This window comes from Entelurus aequoreus, linkage group LG02 (assembly GCF_033978785.1).
Source record: "Entelurus aequoreus isolate RoL-2023_Sb linkage group LG02, RoL_Eaeq_v1.1, whole genome shotgun sequence".
Classification (NCBI taxonomy): domain Eukaryota; kingdom Metazoa; phylum Chordata; class Actinopteri; order Syngnathiformes; family Syngnathidae; genus Entelurus; species Entelurus aequoreus.
Genome location: NC_084732.1, coordinates 73,029,244 through 73,039,723, shown reverse-complemented (window position 1 = coordinate 73,039,723; position 10,480 = coordinate 73,029,244). Strand labels below are relative to the sequence as shown.

The following is a 10,480-nucleotide window of genomic DNA, read 5'->3' as shown; positions in this document are numbered from 1 at the left end:
TGTTGAAATGTAATATTTATTCTACACATTTTTACAACATTGGAAAACATTAGTAAAATGCAGGCTCCTCAGAGGGTGAGATAACCCCTGGAAATGACTGTCTTCGAATGGCAAAAAGGTATAGATGTGTACAATCTATGGAAGCTGGGTTACGTTTGCTGTGGTCTGGAACAACATGGCACACAAACAACTATCAGAAAAGCAGGCAATATTACATAGAGATAATATGTCATGATAAATGCAGATATAAATTAAATACACAGAGGACATAGGAAATTAAATGAGCTCAAATATACCTACAAAATGCAATACGTACATACAGCTAGCCTAAATAGCATGTTAGCATCGATTAGCTTGCAGTCATGCACTGACCAAATATGCCTGATTAGCACTCCACCCAAGTCAATAACATCAACAAAGCTCGCCTTTGTGCTGTTACGCACAGCATTAAACGTTTGGTTGTCAAATTGAGACAAAGGAGTGGCATAAACACGTCTGTCTGTGGCATCGTTGAAGAAAGTTATACATGTAAACAAACTACAGTGAGTTCAAGGACCGCCAAAATAAGTAGGACAAAACAGCGCTCGCCAAATACTCACATCAGTGGAGCATGTTTAATATAAACAGTGGGATTTCTAACAATTAGGAAGGTTTGTGTCATGTTGTCCTCCTACAGAAATACTATTGAAACAAAAATATATATTTTCCCCCATCTTTTTAAATTTTCATACATTTTTGAAAGAGCTCCAGGGAGCCACTAGGGTGGCGCTAAAGAGCCGTTGGCTGCAGACCTCCGCACTAGATAGAGCCCATGTACCACAGGTTGAGAATCATTACTGTAGTGCACGGGTGTCAAACTCGAGGCCCGGGTGCCAGTTCTGGCCCGTGAAAGCTTGGAAATAATTTGCGTCTATAAAGTACCTTATTTTTTCTTATGAAATGTATTCATTCTTTCCAATCTGACATAAAAAATATACATGTACTGCATGCAATTGAGTATATTTTAAACATTAATATACAACCATTGTGTTGTAATGCATTATAAATGAGTTGTACTTGTATAGCGCTTTTCTACCTTCAAGGTACTCAAAGCGCTTTGACAGTATTTCCACATTCACCCATTCACACACACATTCACACACTGATGGCGGGAGCTGCCATGCAAGGCGCTAACCAGCAGCCATCAGGGGCAAAGGGTGAAGTGTCTTGCCCAAGGACACAACGGACATGACTAGGAAGGTAGAAGGTGGGAATTGAACCCCAGTAACCAGCAACACTCCAATTGCTGGCACAGCCACTCTACCAACTTCGCCACGCCGCATTCAAATATATATTTTATATATTCATTATATATTTATTTTATATTATATATTAAAAATAAATATTTAAATATCTGCTTGACTTATGATTTCAAAGCAAGTTATCCATTAACAATTTAAAAATAACTTGATTTTACGGAGAAAAAAAAAGGGAAAAAAAGGCAGCTCATTCGCCAGAATTTTTACTGTAAAAAAACTGGTACTGTTTTTCCATTTACAGTAGAACACAATAAAAGTAACAACTGTAGATTTTACAGTAAACTTCTGGTGACTGCGCTGTCAGGTATTATCGTAAAATGTAGAGACTTATTTTTACAGTGTACGTAAAAATATGTATAATAATAAAACGCAGTGGGCATTCAGACTTTTATAGTCCCTGGACTAAATTGCAAATTGGATAACATCTTGGAGAAGCTATCTGCTTTGCAAGGTGAAGTTATGATCAGTTTGAGGACCAGGAATGAACGGAGTGGTAAGATGGTTGCTACTAGACTTCCCAGAGAACTGCGGTAAAAAAGCGTCAAATTCCTTTCCCGTCTTTCAGGGACACACACCCATTGTTTGTTGACTTTCGTTGAACTGACTGGCTGTGTTGTTGCGAAAACACTCTGCGAGAGCACCGAGACCTGGAGGTAAGCGACTCTTCAGGCTTACGTATGTGCTACACACACACGTAACCCACCCCCTACATCCCACGGCCTCGTCGCTTCACCTCCTGCGGTATGATGGTGGCAATTTTGGGCCGGGTGTTCGCCCGCGCCACCTGTATCAAGTCCAGTAAGAGCTGAGTTTTTGTTTTTTTCCCTTCCTTTTTTTCTTCCTGTTCGGTATACCCTGTCTACTTTATGTCTGTCCTGGAAACAAATTTTAACTGCATTAACAAAAAGTTATCTTCAATTTCATGGAAATATTGAAAAATATATATATAATTGGAACTTTGTACATCATTTTAATGTTTGAAATCAAGCTTTGTCATCTGCTCCAGTGGCGCAATCGGTTAGCGCGCGGTACTTATAAGACAGTAACCTGCAGAGTGATGCCGAGGTTGTGAGTTCAAGCCTCACCTGGAGCATACGCGTATTTATTGGCACTGTCAAAGTGCCTTTGAGCAATGAGCAGAATTATATTGACTCAGCTCAGCAGTACCGTCATTATTCTCCCTTTCACAGTCCTAAGTAGTTTTGCACCATTTTTCTGATCAGTGTTTCAAGCCAGAAAAAAGGGCACCCATCACAAAAATAATTCATTAAACTATAATGATAAGAATCACAGCAGGATATTTTCCAACTTGGATGCGTTAGACCAAAGACATGCACCTGGGGATAGGTTGATTGGCAACACTAAATTGGCCCTAGTGTGTGAATGTTGTCTGTCTATCTGTGTTGGCCCTGCGATGAGGTGGCGACTTGTCCAGGGTGTACCCCGCCTTCCGCCCGATTGTAGCTGAGATAGGCTCCAGCGCCCCCGCGACCCCGAAGGGAATAAGCGGTAGAAAATGGATGGATGGATGCGTTAGAACTGAAATGATCAAAATGAATAATAAAATACATGTGTACCGTTTGTTTGTTTTTTCACTGTTTTATAACAAAGTTGGATCAAAAGCAGTGTAACACTATTACACTACAAATATACCTCCCCAGTCTGCCACACCCAGCAGGCACAATACATTAAAACAATGTTGAGAACTTGTTAAATTAGGTCCTGATGTTGAGCAACTCAAACCTAAGGTTGGAACAACATGCTTTTTGACGACCTTTAACCCTTGTGTAATGTTCGTATTGTTACTCAGCCAGCGTTTGTGGGTCTGATGGACCCGTTGCATTTTGTGGCTTTTAATGCCTCACAATTAAACACTTTTATGTTAAAATACTGAACAGATGTTTACCTTATCCCAATAAACATCTGTTCAGTATTTTAACAGAAAAGTGTTTGATTGTGAGGCATTAAAAGCCACAAAATGCAAGGGTCCAACAGACCCACAATCGCTGGCTGAGTAACAATATGAACGTTGCACGGAAATATTCTCTGCCAGTTTCTGCATCCCACAGGGATTCGTCTTTTGTGTTTCTGCACCTGTGGTTCCCACACAAGGTTGCAACATTGTTTGTCAACACTGTCTGCTCTCATTTTCTCGCACATTTGACCCTCTGATGTTCTGTGTACCTACACTGTCCTCCTCCTGTCTTGGCCTGCTGTGTGTGTGTGTGTGTGTGTGTGTGTGTGTGTGTGTGTGTGTGTGTGTGTGTGTGTGTGTGTGTGTGTGTGTGTGTGTGTGTGTGTGTGTGTGTGTGTGTGTGTGTGTGTGTGTGTGTGTGTGTGTGTGTGTGTGTGTGTGTGTGTGTGTGTGTGTGTGTGTGTGTGTGTGGTACACAGAACATCCATTTCCACACTTCTATTAGCCCCGGACATCTTATATGTAATAGAAATGTGTAGGGGGGTTGTATGGTGTGTGGTCATTAAATATGTATTCTGATATATGTTCTTCACAGAAAATGAGCCAAAGTCAGTGTGTCTCAGTTTGAAAAATTAATTAATTGTATCATTTTTCTTTTAATAAAAAATGAAAACGGGTCATTTCAATTTTGGTCATTTCCTAACCAATGTTTTACAACACAAATACAACGTTGAAACAACATACTTTATGACGACATGTGTTCAATGTCAGGTTGTGACGTTGATTTGACCATTGAAAGTTGGTCATTTCCTGACCAAAAACGCGGATCCAACTTTAGACATTAACATCAATTTACAAATACAACTATATTTCAATGTTTCAAAGTCAGTTATAAAGGCTGCTAGGTAACACTTACATTTCATCGTAATTATCAGGATTTGAACTGAAACAGAAATAGTGAACTTGTCTAATTTGTCGTTAATTTTCCTCCCTCCGAAAGGAACAAGCAGTAGAAAATGGCTGAGATGGATGTCAGGGTGGATAGCTTAGTGCCGAGGTGTCCAAACTTTTTCCTCTGAAAAATCAAAGCATCCGGGGGCCATTTAGATTTTTTCATTATCAAAACCATCCATCTATCTATCCATTTTCTACCGCTTGTCCCTTACGGGGTAACCGGGGTGCTAGAGCCTATCCCAGCCGCACACAGGCGGAAGGCGCGGTACACCCTGGACGAGTCGCCACCTCATCGCAGGGCCAACAATACAATATATATAGGTTGGGTTTTTTTTACCTTTAGGACTCACCTCACATCTTCAGTCATAAAAATTTTCAAAATAAGTCCATTTTTTATTTTATTTTTTCTAAAAATCATGTTTGATGACAATAAAACATTCTATATGTCGATATAATTTAGTTTGCTGTTAGAATAAAACCCTGTATTTATGGCAAAAACACAAAATATGTCATACTTTTTTTCAAAATGTTTTTTAAAGTGGAATATTTAATGTGAAGTAATTGGAGCCCCAAATACTGTAGGTCAATAATTCATCACAGCATTGATATCAGTGAGTTAAAAAAAAAAAAAAAATCACTAAAATTTTCAAGGAGCCAAAAGCATCCAACTCATAAAAGTGTTAAAAATAATAAATTATTATTTTACTTTCAACGCTCAAATCTCTAGATCAACTTCAGATCTATCCGTCGATTATAAGTTTTTACTATTTTTTTATGTTTTTTGTTTTGTTTGTTTTATGCCTGTTTGTCAACTTGTTTTTTTATGGCAAACACACAAAATGTACAAGATTTCCCCCCAAAATTTTTCAAAGTGGAATATTTGATGTGAAGTAATTGGAGCCTTCAATCGGTCAATAGTTCATAACAACATTGATTTTGATTCAGGATTACCGTAATTTCTGGACTATAAGCCGCTACTTTTTCCCCTCGTTCTGGTCCTGCGGCTTATACAAGGGTGCGGCTTATTTACGGCCTGTTCTTCTCCGACACCGACGAAGAGGATTTCGGTGGTTTTAGTACGCAGGAGGAAGACGATGACACAATGATTAAAGACTGACTTTTCATATACCGGTAGGCTGGTTATTTTGATAACGTACATGCGAGCACTTTGTATTACTTTGCACCCGTTGAATTATTTGTACTCTGCACGAATGCTTTTCGCCATGTCAAAGATGTGAAAGTTTGATTGAATGATTGAAAGATTTATAGTTAATAAATGGGACGCTTTGCGTTCCCAAACAGTCAACTCTGTCCCGACAATCCCCTCCGTGGTAGCAGGAACCCCTATATACTACGGTAATTACACATCAAAACCCTGCGGCTTATAGTCGGGTGCGGCTTATATATGGAGCAATCTATATTTTCCCCTAAATTTAGCTGGTGCGGCTTATAGTCAGGTGCGGCTTATAGTCCGGAAATTACGGTATTTGTTGAGTTAAAGTTTAAAAGAAAAAAACAGTCTGGTGGTAGGTGGTCAGAGGAGACGTGCCGTAAATATCGCTGCCGATAATCATCCCGGCAATAATCAGTCGATCCCTAAATAATAATCATCAAATTTAAATAGTGATATATTTTGGACCTTTTGCAATCAACCATTGTCCAAACAGAGCAGCCTGCATGTCACAGTTAGACATATGACATTTTAGCTGACAAATTGTCCAACCCTTGACAAGTAATATAGAAAATATTACATGTATTCAGGTACAATGTATTTAAGTATCTTACTGCCGTGAGATGACATCCTGCGCAGTGACCTGAGTCTTTTTGTTTTTTTTAGATAAGATGAAGACAAGTCAACCTGACTGAGTCAAAATGACCCCGAAAACAATCCAATTGGTCTCCCATTGGTTTTCAGTAAGTGGCTCCACTAAAAGGTCTTCAGCCTTATATTCGTCAAATACTTTAATATTTGTAGCTTTTAGAGAAACTGAGGCCATCCGTTGTGAACATAGTAAAAATACTGTCGCTCTCAGTATGAAGCAGTACAGTTCTACTACCACTGCAACCTACAACCACACTCACAAAGGCACAAATCTAGGCCAGGCCATACCTCCCAATAGTAAAGAATCCTTTGAAAAATCCTGAATTGGTGAGTTTCACCACCCCCAAAATCTAATCACCTCAGTACTGTAATGAAGATGTTGACCACAGGGAGTTTGCAATAATTTTAATAGTTTGTCCATTTTGATGCTGCATATACCGGTATACCAACATCTAGTTTCCATTATTTTTAATTCATGTCAATGACCTTTTCTTTATAACTTAAATGGAATTGTGCACATAATTACAAACAAAATTACACACAAACTAGGCACCACGGCACCGATGTTATAAAAGAAATATACAATCTATTACATAGTTAAAATGTTCAGAATTAATCGAATCTGTTACAAAACCCAAAACCAGTGAAGTTGGCACATTGTGTAAATCTTAAAATAAAAACAGAATACATCCATCCATCCATCCATTTTCTACCGCGTATTCCCTTCGGTGTCGCGGGGGGCGCTGGAGCCTATCTCAGCTACAATCGGGCGGAAGGCGGGGTACACCCTGGACAAGTCGCCACCTATACAATGATTTGCTAATCCTTTTCAACCTATATTCAATTGAATAGACTGCAAAGACGAGATACTTAAAGTTTGAACTGAGAAACTTTGTTATTTTTTACAAATATTAGCTCATTTGGAATTTGATGCCTACAACATGTTTCAAAAAAAGCTGGCACAAGCGGCAAAAAAGACTGAGAAAGTTGAGGAATGCTCATCAAACACTTATTTGGAACATCCCACAGGTGAACAGGCTAATTGGGAACAGGTGGGTGCCATGATTGGGTATAAAAGCAGCTTCCATGAAATGTTCCGTCATTCACAAACAAGGATGGGGCGAGGGTCACCACTTTGTCAACAAATGCCTGCGCAAATTGTCAAACAGTTTAGGAACAACATTTCTCAACGAGCTGTTGAAAGGAATTCAAGGATTTCACCATCTACGGTCCTTAATATCATCAAAAGGTTCAGAGAATCTGGAGAAATCACTGCACATAAGCGGCAAGTCTGTGACCTTGGATCCCTCAGGCGGTACTGCATCAAAAAGCGTCATCAATGTGTAAAGGATATCACCACCTGGGCTCAGAAACACTTCAGAAAACCACTGTCAGTAACTACAGTTTGTCACTACATCTGTAAGTGCAAGTTAAAACTCTCCAATGCAAAGCGAAAGCCATTTATCAACGACACCCAGAAACGCCGTCGGCTTCGCTGGGCCCGAGCTCATCTAAGATGGACTGATGCAAAGTGGAAAAGTGTTCTGTGGTCTGACGAGTCCACATTCCAAATTGTTTTTGGAAACTGTGGAAGTCGTGTCCTCCGGACCAAAGAGGAAAAGAACCAATCCGGACTGTTATAGGCACAAAGTTCAAAAGTCAGCATCTGTGATGGTATGGGGGTGTATTAGTGCCCAAGGCATGGGTAACTTACACATCTTTTCCCTCAGCTGTTGACTTTATAAATGAGCTTCTTAAACAAGCTTAGCTGCTATGTAGTCACTTTAGTGGGAAGCGACGTGTGACGATTAGTTTTTATTGTATTACAAATGTTTTTAGTTTTTAGCTCAATGCCTTCATGATGGTTTGTATGTTGTATGTATTTTATGTATTTGTACCTTGTTTTTACTGTTGTACCTTGTTTTTAATGACTACTGCTGCAAACCAAATTGCCCCTCGGGAACAATAAAGATTTTCTAAGTCCAAGTCTAAGCACCCCCCGCGATCCCGAAAGGGACGAGCGGTAGAAAATGGATGGATGGATGATCTAAAAACTGACATTGATTACTGCACTTTGATAAACTTGAAGAGCCATCTGCAGGCTAATCATCTAAGCAACAGTGAGTCGGCCTAAACTAATATTTCCAAATGACTCCTACTGTACTGAATTACTGTTACTATTAAAGGCAGTAGAGAAGGAGCAAGACTGCTTACTCTACCTCTACTTTTGTAGTACCCATAGGTGAGCTTGCCCGCCAATCTAGAATAAAACTTGTTTTTTTTCTTCATGAGACCATTTTAGTCACATATTATTCAACATTTGAAAAAGTGCTTAATTTCAGCTAAAATAATAACACACAGTAAGGTTAGGGTGAAATGTACTTATTGAATTATTCATAGCATGCAGGTCTTGTTGTGAATTGAGTTTCTGAGATGCTCTGCAATAATAAATAATTAATGAAAGTGCCTTTAAGGCAACTTCAAAGATGTGTTTTCTCCTATACTTTATATTTTAGTTGACAAAATGTACTGTAATTTTAGTGGAAAAAAAACGTTGAGGAATTTAGTCGACTAAAACTAAATTCATTTACATGACTAAAATATGACTAAAACTAAATTAAAACCTGCTGTCAAAATTAACACTGGTCGGTGGTATGATAAGATAGAAATCTACTTGTTTTAACAAGTGTCAGAATGTTCTCAAAAGAAGACAATTTAATTATGTGACATGACACCAGCACATCCCGGCTGTTTGAGACAACTGATAAGCAGAAACCTCCTAAAACAGTTGACTAAAATATTGATCTTTTTGTATTTCTCTATTGATCCTAATAACCCCGAGTGTCATTTAAACATATTAAAATATTGCCAACAACACTAAATAGCAGTGGAAATGTGTAGTTATCTGCTAGCTTATTAGCATGTAGCATTCTCTTATTCTACTGTATTTACATTCCCACATAGCAAAACAAGCTGAAATGACCACAATCGCCCCCTAGTGTACGAGAGGCACACTGCGTATGGCCAACAGTCACATTAGAGATAAGAGAATGAAAACTACAACTCCAAATGTAGGTATGAAAATAGAAGAAACTGAATTATTTGACAAATCAGACTAATTTAGTGAATAGAAATGTACTAACTGTAAAAAGTGACATGAAGTCAGACAAGGCAACACAAATCTTCAATGATTACTTTCAAACTAGTAAAAATAACATTTATATGATGTGCTGTCATCTGTGTCAGTACAGAAATGTTCACATTTTAACCTACAAGAAGTCCAATTATCACGAGAGAAAACATGCTGCAGTAAATTGTGTATTCATTATATGTTTTACACACGCACACTCACATCAACTACAATTGTAGTCCAAGAACTATTTAAAATTAGCTACTAAATAAAGCAAAAGTTACTCACAAGTTACTCAATACTTGAGTATTTTTTTCCACGGAATAATTACTTACATTTACTTTAGTAATTATTTTGATGACTACTTTTTACTTTTACTTAAGTAATTTTATTTCAAAGTACTCTTACTTGAGCACAACTTTTCGGTATTCTATTCCCGCCTCTGTATGCTGTATTAACCTGTTTCCCAAAAAACCCTCTAAAATTTACAGTAAAATACAGCAGCTGTGGTTGCCAGGAATCTACCATAAGTGAAGTGAATTATATTTATATAGCGCTTTTTCTCTGGTGACTCAAAGCGCTTTGCATAGTGAAACCCAATATCTAAGTTACATTTAAACCAGTGTGGGTGGCACTTGGAGCAGGTGGGTAAAGTGTCTTGCCCAAGGACACAACGGCAGTGACTAGGATGGCGGAAGCGGGGATCGAACCTGGAACCCTAAAGTTGCTGGCGCGGCCACTCTACCAACCGAGCTATACCGCCCCTATATTAGTATAGTACCGCGATATTAATACCACATTAGGACCAATTTTCATGTTGCCATTTAGCCTATCCTCAGGTGCATGTCTTTGGAAGTGAGAGGAAGCCGGAGTACCCGGGGAGAACATGCAAACGCCATACAGAAAGACCCCTAGACTGGGTATCAACCCAGGACCTTCTCACTGTGAGGTGCAAGCGCGAAGCACTGCGCCACCTTGTCACCAAGACTGGCATCCGTAAAATGCCTGGGTTTCCAAGACATGTGAGTGGTACATGAGGATTGTAACTTGAAATAATTTGTACAACCTTTCACTGGACAACTCAACATGGCTTTCCGCAACATGTTCCTTCAAGTGAGCTATTGAAAATTAGCCTTAAATGCTCCATATCTGTTAAATAGCTGCTTGCAACCAGTTCCAACACTCCTATAAACACATAGCGTGGTTCATTTTCATGTAGTTTGCAATGAAGCAGATAGACATAACCCCTCAATGTCTGAAACGACTTTCCACAAAAATACAAGAAAAGATGTTGTTAGTCAAAAGTGAACTAGGCTAATGCTTTAACACAAACCCCTAAAACAATTAAGCTATGATATAAG

General features: G+C 38.9%; 1 non-coding gene across 1 annotated transcript; it reads left to right on the top strand.

Moving 5' to 3' along the window:
* Positions 1–2,297: 2,297 nt before the first annotated feature.
* Positions 2,298–2,391, top strand: trnai-uau (transfer RNA isoleucine (anticodon UAU)). Its single transcript has 2 exons — positions 2,298–2,335; positions 2,356–2,391. It is a non-coding gene; the product is annotated as a tRNA-Ile (tRNA).
* The last annotated feature ends 8,089 nt before the right edge of the window (positions 2,392–10,480 follow it).